The sequence below is a fragment of the Hypomesus nipponensis genome, chromosome 9, assembly GCF_054491055.1.
Source record: "Hypomesus nipponensis isolate SF chromosome 9, ASM5449105v1, whole genome shotgun sequence".
NCBI classification, from domain to species: Eukaryota; Metazoa; Chordata; class Actinopteri; order Osmeriformes; family Osmeridae; genus Hypomesus; species Hypomesus nipponensis.
This window is the reverse complement of record NC_140369.1, coordinates 4,168,155-4,177,500: the sequence shown is the minus strand read 5'-3', so window position 1 is coordinate 4,177,500 and position 9,346 is coordinate 4,168,155. Positions and strand designations below refer to the sequence as shown.

Here is a 9,346-nt window from a genome sequence, read left to right as displayed (position 1 = left end):
CACACACCGACACACACACACACAGACAGTCATCTGATGGATGACTGCAAGAGGAGAGATCCCCCCCACCGGCCATCAGCTCTCTCACGGCCCCCAGGACACTACATCTGATAAACACCCCACTGTGAAAGCAACGTCTTCATCACAGCTGTGGCTTCTGCACCTTCCTCCTCCTCCTCCTCTGGTGTCCTGGAGGAGGGGGCCTGGAGGAGGGGGTCTGGAGGAGGGGGCCTGGAGGAGGAGGGGGCCTGGAGGAGGGGCGGGTCTGGAGGAGGAGGGGGCCTGGAGGAGGGGTCTGGAGGAGGAGGGGGTCTGGAGGAGGAGGGGGTCTGGAGGAGGAGGGGGTCTGGAGGAGGAGGGGGTCTGGAGGAGGGGGCCTGAAGGAGGGGGTCTGGAGGAGGGGGCCTGGAGGAGGAGGCCTGGAGGAGGGGGCCTGGAGGAGGGGGCCTGGAGGAGGAGGTCTGGAGGAGGAGGGGGTCTGGAGGAGGAGGTCTGGAGGAGGAGGTCTGGAGGAGGGGGCCTGAAGGAGGAGGGGGTCTGGAGGAGGAGGGGGTCTGGAGGAGGAGGAGGTCTGGAGGAGGAGGGGGTCTGGAGGAGGAGGTCTGGAGGAGGGGGTCTGGAGGAGGAGGTCTGGAGGAGGGGGTCTGGAGGAGGAGGAGGTCTGGAGGAGGGGGTCTGGAGGAGGAGGAGGTCTGGAGGAGGAGGGGGTCTGGAGGAGGAGGTCTGGAGGAGGAGGGGGTCTGGAGGAGGAGGAGGTCTGGAGGAGGAGGGGGTCTGGAGGAGGAGGTCTGGAGGAGGAGGGGGTCTGGAGGAGGAGGGGGTCTGGAGGAGGAGGGGGTCTGGAGGAGGAGGAGGTCTGGAGGAGGAGGTCTGGAGGAGGAGGGGGTCTGGAGGAGGAGGGGGTCTGGAGGAGGCTACACAACAAACCCCGGCTCCTCTGATACCCCCCCCCCCCCCCCCGCCCTCCCAGAGAGGCTGTGGAGATCCACCCTGTGTAGGGTGTGTGGAGAAGAGAGCTCAGGCAGGATTAACACAAGGCCCACGGATGAGTCATCACTGCCAGGGGAGGGAGGGGGGAGGGAGGGGGGAGGGAAGGGGGGAGGTATGGAAGGGGAGGTATGGAAGGGGGGAGGGTCGCCTCACGACTGAGACCTGAGGACGTCACACTGCTGAGGGCATTGCTGCATTGTTACGACGAGCCTGGCTCGTCCTCACCGCTGCAGCGAGGACGTCGGCATGGTGACGCTGTCCACCTCGCTAGCAGGGGGTGTTGTTGACGTTACGCACGCACAGCACAGCACACAGACACGACATTTGGACGGTGTATTGCATGAGTACAATGTAAAGCGTGTATGTTGTGTGTGTTTGTATGCATGAGTGAGTGTGTGTCTGTGTGAGTGCGTGTGTTTGTATGAGTGAGTGAGTGTGTGTGTGTGTGTGTGTGTGTGTGTGTGTCTGCATGCCTTCTCCTCCATGGATCGTCAGGATGAATGTCTGTCCACATGGTGTTCCCACAGCAAGCAGCCTGCTAGGGAGCACTGCAGTCCTTCTCCAGGGATCCATCTGTGTGTGTGTGTGTGCGTGTGTGTGTGTGTGTGTATCTGTGTGCATGTGTGTTTGTGGGCATATCCCTGTCCTGGCTAACTGAATGAACATGACGTTTATTTGCCCGGGGCCACAGATGCTGCCCTTACAGCGTACAGGCCCGTCAGACACACACACACACACACACACACGTCCCAGCAGCACTGGAGAACAGCTCTGACAGTCTAACAGACGAGGCCAGATCTGACTGCTGTGACTTGAACAGTCAACATCCTCCCGCTCCCCCTGCAGCATGTCTCCCAGGAGAACACACAGCTTTGGGCTGGAACACAACTAGATCTGGATACAATGTTGATGATTAGTTAGTGTCCACTGGGGTTTTAGATGTAAAAAAGCAGCACAAAGAAGCCAGGCCCAGTCCAGTTTCAAAAACCTTTTGACGAAATCCATATTAAGAAAAACATCACTTACACACTTATCCATATTTAGAATCGTATGAACATCACTTACTCTTTTTCAAACCACTAACTCCCTCCCTCCTCCCCCCCTCCATCCCCCCCCCCACCCCCCTCCCCTCCCCCCTCCCTCCCTCCACCTCTCACAGTAGAATAGCGTTGGGCTGCTAAGTGCTGGGTTCTAGAGCGCCCCTGGAACCACTAGGAAATCTCTTCTAAATAACAAACAACTCCATCACATTAATCTGCCCTGTCTCGTCCTGTCCCGGCCCTCTGTAAGTTGTTTTCCAATGTGGGTTGAGTTCTCATCAGTAAATGAGATTTGAAGAGCTCTAAGTAGCCCTTACATCACCAGTGTGCGGGGAGGGGGGGGGGGGGTGTAGGGCGCAGCGCAAGCTAGCTCCCTGACACTGGGACAACAGCAGCTCCAGATTAGCAGCTATTTCCATCCGTTAGCGATGCATGGGAAAGCCCCAAGAAGAATGAGGTCTTCGAGGAAAGCGCCTGACACCCACAAAACAAGCAGGTTCTCACTGACCTCTTTGGCACACGGAAATGCATTGTCGACACTCTGCGAGGGAGCCCAAACAGGCTAGGCAGGAATATGACTACATCTCCCAGGCTAGGCAGGAAGAACTACATCTCCCTGTTGCAAAGGAAAGCACACATCTCCGTCTGGTTGCCAAGTACCTGACAAACAGACCACACACCAGAGCAGCTCCTGACTGTGAATGAGGGAGACTGATAACTCAGTTTAAGCCCTCCAGGACACGTCCACACAGACTGGCCAGACGGCCTGCCTGTCTGTCTGTCTGTCTGCCTGTCTGCCTGTCTGCCTGTCTGTCTGTCTGTCTGTCTGTCTGCCTGTCTGCCTGTCTAGTCCAGCCAAACACACACACACACACACACACTCCATCACCTGTCTAGTCCAGCCAAACACACACACACACACTCTCTCACCTGTCTAGTCCAGCCAAACACACACACACACACACACTCTCTTCCACCTCTAACCAGTCCAGGCCACACAAGTCAATCCACCCCCATCTAGCATACTGACTGTAGAGTGTGGAATACAGTACAGTAAACAACATGCTATTGTATAGGACTATGCTACTGACAGCAGAGAGAACTAGGACCCCGCTCTCCTCACGGTTACCTTGTCATCCTGAGACAGGCAGGCAGGCAGGCAGTCACAGATGTTTACCTTGTCCTCTTCTCCAACCCAGGGCTCCTCCGTCCAGAGATCTGCTCTCCCTCTCTCAGCACACGGCCAGCGTCTCCCTCTCTCAGCACACGGCCAGCGTCTCCCTCTCTCAGCACACGGCCAGCGTCTCCCTCTCTCAGCACACGGCCAGCGTCTCCCTCTCTCAGCACACGGCCAGCGTCTCCCTCTCTCAGCACACGGCCAGCGTCTCCCTCTCTCAGCACACGGCCAGCGTCTCCCTCTCTCAGCACACGGCCAGCGTCTCCCTCTCTCAGCACACGGCCAGCGTCTCCCTCTCTCAGCACACGGCCAGCGTCTCCCTCTCTCAGCACACGGCCAGCGTCTCCCTCTCTCAGCACACGGCCAGCGTCTCCCTCTCTCAGCACACGGCTAGCGTCTCCCTCTCTCAGCACATGGCCAGCGTCGCTGGGAGCCGGGCAGTAACGGAGAGAGGTATCCCTCGAGCACCACGGACACACCGGCTACTCCACACACACACACACACACACACACACACACACACACAGCGGGGACACACACCTGGTGTTGGGTTACAAACGCAGAAGTTGCAGGCTCGGACACCAAGGAGCTTCTATAGTCCCACACACGGCTAGACCATGGCCCTGGATGAGTCCCAGAAATTCGGGGAGGGAGGGAAGGAAGGAGAGAGGGAGAGAGAAGAGAAAGTGAGAGAGAGAACGTGCGATGGAGAGGAAGGGAGGGAGAGGTGACCCTGCTAAGCCTCTTTCCTCGTCTGTTTGTTGGACAAGCTGAGACACAAGAGGACAGATTAGACTGTCACAGCAAACACTACTTTCTAACTGGCTGGCTGGCTGGCTGGCTGGCTGGCTGCCCTGCCTGGCTGCCTCACTGACTGGCCATGCAGGCAATGTAGTGGTTCTAATTTTAACCTACGTCCCTGTAGGATTTAGAGGACCTATGATTAGAGGGTCTCTTAGGGGGAAGTTCCACGGGCTGGGCCATGGTGAGTCAACAACAGTACGTGTGATCAGTCTGTAGCTTGGGCCCCCAGCCCTGGGTCTTTGTCCAAAGGCTGTCAAGCAGTAGTAAATACTTTGCTCCACACCAGGTGAAGAAGACCAGGACAGCAGTCAGCAGATACCATGGACAAGGTGACAGCATCCCAGCAAGCCAGAGTTTATAGGATCTATTCTGGAGCACGGACTCAACACAGAAGGCATGTGTAGCCCGAGCAGCCATCCCTGAACCCGGGGCTATATTAGACGTGCGCTTGCCACATCTCCCAGCTTTCTGGATGGCCCGTCAGTCTGGGAGATACCACTGCACCCTGTCAGGCTGGGAGATACCACTGCATCCTGTCAGGCTGGGAGATACCACTGCATCCTGTCAGGCTGGGAGATACCACTGCATCCTGTCAGGCCGGGAGATATCACTGCATCCTCTCAGGCCGGGAGATACCACTGCACCCTGTCAGGCCGGGAGATACCACTGCATCCGGTCAGGCCGGGAGATACCACTGCATCCGGTCAGTCTGGGAGATACCACTGCATCCTGTCAGGCTGGGAGATACCACTGCATCCTGTCAGGCTGGGAGATACCACTGCATCCTGTCAGGCCGGGAGATATCACTGCATCCTCTCAGGCCGGGAGATACCACTGCACCCTGTCAGGCCGGGAGATACCACTGCATCCGGTCAGGCCGGGAGATACCACTGCATCCGGTCAGGCTGGGAGATACCACTGCATCCTGTCAGGCTGGGAGATACCACTGCATCCTGTCAGGCCGGGAGATATCACTGCACCCTGTCAGGCTGGGAGATACCACTGCATCCTGTCAGGCCGGAAGATACCACTGCATCCTGTCAGGCCGGGAGATACCACTGCATCCTGTCAGGCCGGGAGATACCACTGCATCCTGTCAGGCTGGGAGATACCACTGCACCCTGTCAGGCTGGGAGATACCACTGCATCCTGTCAGGCTGTTCAGGCTCCTGGTTGGCTAAAGGCTGACGCTGTCTGTTCCTTAGATGGCTAACCGTGAATCACTGATGCAAGGGAGCTTTAACCCATTCAGAAGCACACACGTATACACGTTTATAAACACACACAACAAATCTGGTAGATGTAGGCCTTGACCTGGGACACAATGAGTCTGAAACAGCAACAAGCAATACTGTCCCATCTGCAGCTGAGTTTAACCTACAAAACTATGCATGAACGGTTCATGGCCACATTGACAAACTATTAAATAATCTATACAACACTCATTATTCCACACTCCAAGCCCCTATGTGCAACACAACCAAGCACCCCTGTCTGACGGCATCACATGAGACAGCAGGAAATACAGCAGGAGAGTGCGAGGAGGAGAGAGGATAAGGGAGTCAGATGGCTGAGCGGTTAGGGAATTGGGCTACTAATCAGAGGGTTGCCGGTTCGATACGCAGCCATGCCAAAAATGACGTTGTGTCCATGGGCAAGGCACTTCACCCTATTTGCCTCGGGGGAATGTCCCTATACTTACTGTAAGTCGCTCTGGATAAGAGCGTTTGCTAAATGACTAAATGTTAATGGATCTTGGGCTGTTTAGATATTTCGATTCATAGCGTGTGAATGGATGTAATAACTTAAAACCATGTTGACTGGGCAATCCTGGAGGGCCGGCACAACTCGGGTCCAGGAAAGAGGAAGAACAGACAGTGAGCCAAACATCTTGGAAAATATGACAAACCGGCTGCTGGCCCTGACACTGTCCTGGCTGCATGCGCTCAGGGATTAAGTTAAATATTTAGATTGGAGGAGGGGTTGGCGGCTGTGGGTAGGCCTGCCAGCCTAATGGGTGTTAGTGCCCTGGTAGGCTTGGGGAAATAGACCTACAGCCAGCTAAAACTTCAGTTTGAAAACAACTATAACAAGCATATAACATAATCAGCTAGATTACCAAACTTTCACGTTAAGACACCACGTCATTTTCATTCAGAAGCGCCGAGTTTGGAATACGAACACGCCTTTAGAAACCGGAAGTTCTCACAACACTACCCAGGCACTGCCTTTAGAACGTCACATTTTAGCTGACACCAAGCCTTCTGGCCTTCATAAACCATATCAAGGTCACGTCGAGATCTTCCTACAAGGAGTTGCCATATCAGCACGTTGGCCTTATCATTGCTGAACAAGACTTTTAACTGTTTGAAATACAGCCGCACAGAGTGTGTAAATAAGGGGTATCGTCACTAAAGACAGCTGTGCTGACACTGAGAACAGCCACTATCACACTTCACAGTCTCTCCTATCTGTCCTGCCACACCCTGGATCCCATAGTCTCCAGGGCAACCTAAAGCATCCGCGTCGTGATTTCAACACCAAGCACACTGGAGAGGGGTCACCCAGCAGACACAATGTGTGTTCATACGTACGGTGTGAGTGTGCCTGAAAACACAACTGTGTGTGTGTGTGTGTGTGTGTGTGTGCGCTCTATAACGAACCAACGCGCGTGTGTGGAATCGTTGACCTCCAGAAAGAGAAAGGGAGTGGGAGGTGGGGGGGGGGGGGGGCAGGGGGGAAAACGAGGATCCCATGTGTGACAGAGCCACAGTGAGAAGGTGACAGATGTTGACAGATGAGGACAGGAATTGCCTCGTGCCAGCCCCTGGTTTTAGGGGTCAGGGGGGTGGTGACAGGCCAACGGACGGACATTAGCAGCCATGTCAGAAGTCCTGACAGCTTGCAGAGAGCTTCGTGATCTAGCTCACGAACACCGTGTTCCCCTATCAGCCTGGCCTGGGAAGCAGTCTGACCTTGCTCAGGGGTCAAACGCCACATGCTCTTGTTATTGTTGATGTTTTTATTCACGCGGCAATCAAACCGTTACTACGTGGGGGGGTGATAAAGATTTGTACCCATCCAGGTCCACTTGCCAGTCCCTCCACGTTAAGGGCAGACACTGTCTCATGCTGGATGGAGTCCGTGACAGAAGACCCTGACAGCCCCAGGCTGCAGTCTCCCCAGCAGGCTCCGTGGCTAAACATCTGTCCCTAGCGTGCTGCAGGGTGACTGAGCTGGAGTCCAGAGTCCCACAGACAGATCCCCCGACACCATCAGTCTGCCCGACAGGTTCTCACATCGCCTCAGGAGGGTGGGAGTGTCTTCTGCACCTGTCCTCCGCGTGGCGTCCGCCCTACCGATGTGCACAGCGTGTCTCCCCTGTCCGTGTCCCCCCTCCCAGCACTGTTATTTTGAAAACACCGTCAAGACGTGGAGGGAGGGGAGTATGTCCCCCCTCAAAAATAACAGGCGATCCACCCTGAGCTAAGGCAACCAGAAGATGCCATGGATGATGAGAGGCATTCTTGTGAATGCACAGGTTTACTTTTAAGAGGCGGAAACGATGTATGTAATGTGGAGTCTTTTGCACTCCACATAAAAGCAGCGTGTATGTGACCAAAGTCACCACAGAGCGATCACAGTGAACTGCACAGTGACAGGTGTCCCTTGACATCAAGCAAACAGCTGCTAAACACAGTGAGCCGATAATAATAACAATAATAATATGCTCAATTATATGACCAACAAAACAAGACCGTGTTCCATTCTGGTCCTCTGAATGGCAAGGCTGTCAAAACAATCAACCTGGCTCTTATTTCGGTGGTCTCTAAATGTGAACATTGATTAAATAGCTTAGGTCTGATTATTAGTACATATATTTTGAATCATAAGTCTGGAGGACAGACTGAAAGACCGTTTCAGCCGTGCATGTGTCAGTAGAGACCTTCAAATAGCTAAGGAAAAATGAGTCGGATGAAGTCACATTTTTCCTCCGATGCGTACAGTATTACGTAATGACCATAGGTCCACAACGCTAAGGATGGCCATGGATTCTATTTTCCTCTTATTAGCGGTCCTTAGTAACGTTTAATGAACAGTTTACATACTTCAAAAACGTTAGTTAGCAGGTACCATACAAATGACTACAATAAATGAGCGATAACTGTGCATAACTAGGAATCTTTTCATGTATCTTTCTTTCACACAAACGACATCCTTTGAGGTAGCATAGCGTTGCTAGAAACAGTTGGCTATTATAATTATAACGTGTAAGCCAGCTATGTTGTGTACAGTAGTACACTCAGTCGAGCAAACACCTCGTTTTCTATAACAGCATAACAATACAATGTGACATTTTCAACTGACACTAGTACTACAGTAATGGTAGCATTAGTACACACAAAACTCAGCTAGCGACCTGTCAGCTAGCTCTAGCAATATTAGCTATGTTTTCGAAATAAAACAGTCTCACAAAGAACAATTAGAGCTACAAGCTTAGTATCGCTTCGGAAGATGGCAAATATTTATAGGACTAAGCAGCGTGATGCCCCAGTCATATGAATGTCAATGTAGCTTAACGTAGTAGCTATAACACACCATAATCACAAACATAACTTAGCTAGACAAGATGTACATATAACGTTACCTGATATCAGCACTCGCCTTGACGATTAAAGCAAGTGGAAATCACCAGCGATTGGAGGACGAATAGGACAATCTTTCTCGCGGAGACTTTGCTAACGTTAGTTAGCTAGCTGTCAAGCCAGCTCCGTCCGGGAAAAACAACCATGGAATGATATGAAGCCAGAGGACCAGCGTAACAAATAGGCATTTTTGTCATGTATTTCTCTTACCATACTGCTACGCTAGTTGTGTTAATATAATACAAATGGAATAGTTGTACTAATACAAATCGTTAGGAGTCCCTGGGCCGTGACTCAGAACATAGTAATGGCAGCACGGCTAACGTTTCGGTTACACGCTAGCTAGCCAACTTCCCCGTTCATCCGTTCTTCCCCGTTCACTCGCTATGAGTGCGTGTGTCGATGGATCAACCAACCCCTGTCCACAAACACTTGCTAGCTAGTAGTAGTGTGCTAAGTAGTTGCTTATCTCACATAATCGAAACTGAAGTAAACTATTTTAAGTGGGGAACAAATGTTTTTTTTTTAAATCTAGCAACTGTAAAAAAAATAAAAAAATAAAACGCTAACAGCGACCATGATGACAACCAGAGCTCGTCTTATTATTTTGAAACGTTTGAGACACTCTTGCCATCTACTGGTGGACAACGCGTGTGTCAACGTCAGGTTAATTTAGAGTGTAGTAGTCG

The 9,346-nt window shown here is 52.6% G+C and overlaps 1 protein-coding gene across 7 annotated transcripts in view; it reads right to left on the bottom strand.

Moving 5' to 3' along the window:
* The window catches only part of ip6k1 (inositol hexakisphosphate kinase 1), a 26,788-nt gene extending 17,910 nt beyond the window's left edge, over positions 1–8,878 (bottom strand). The window contains exons 1-3 of one of the 7 annotated variants that reach the window (XM_084706226.1): positions 8,660–8,878; positions 3,748–3,830; positions 3,208–3,633 (exon numbers count right to left, since the gene is read on the bottom strand). The gene's annotated coding sequence lies outside the window, so the exon portion shown is untranslated. Of the gene's footprint in view, positions 1–2,538; positions 2,585–3,159; positions 3,831–8,659 lie in introns of those variants that run through there. The other 6 variants (XM_084706232.1, XM_084706225.1, XM_084706228.1 and 3 more) reach the window with 6 other exon arrangements.
* Between the last annotated feature and the right edge of the window lie 468 nt (positions 8,879–9,346).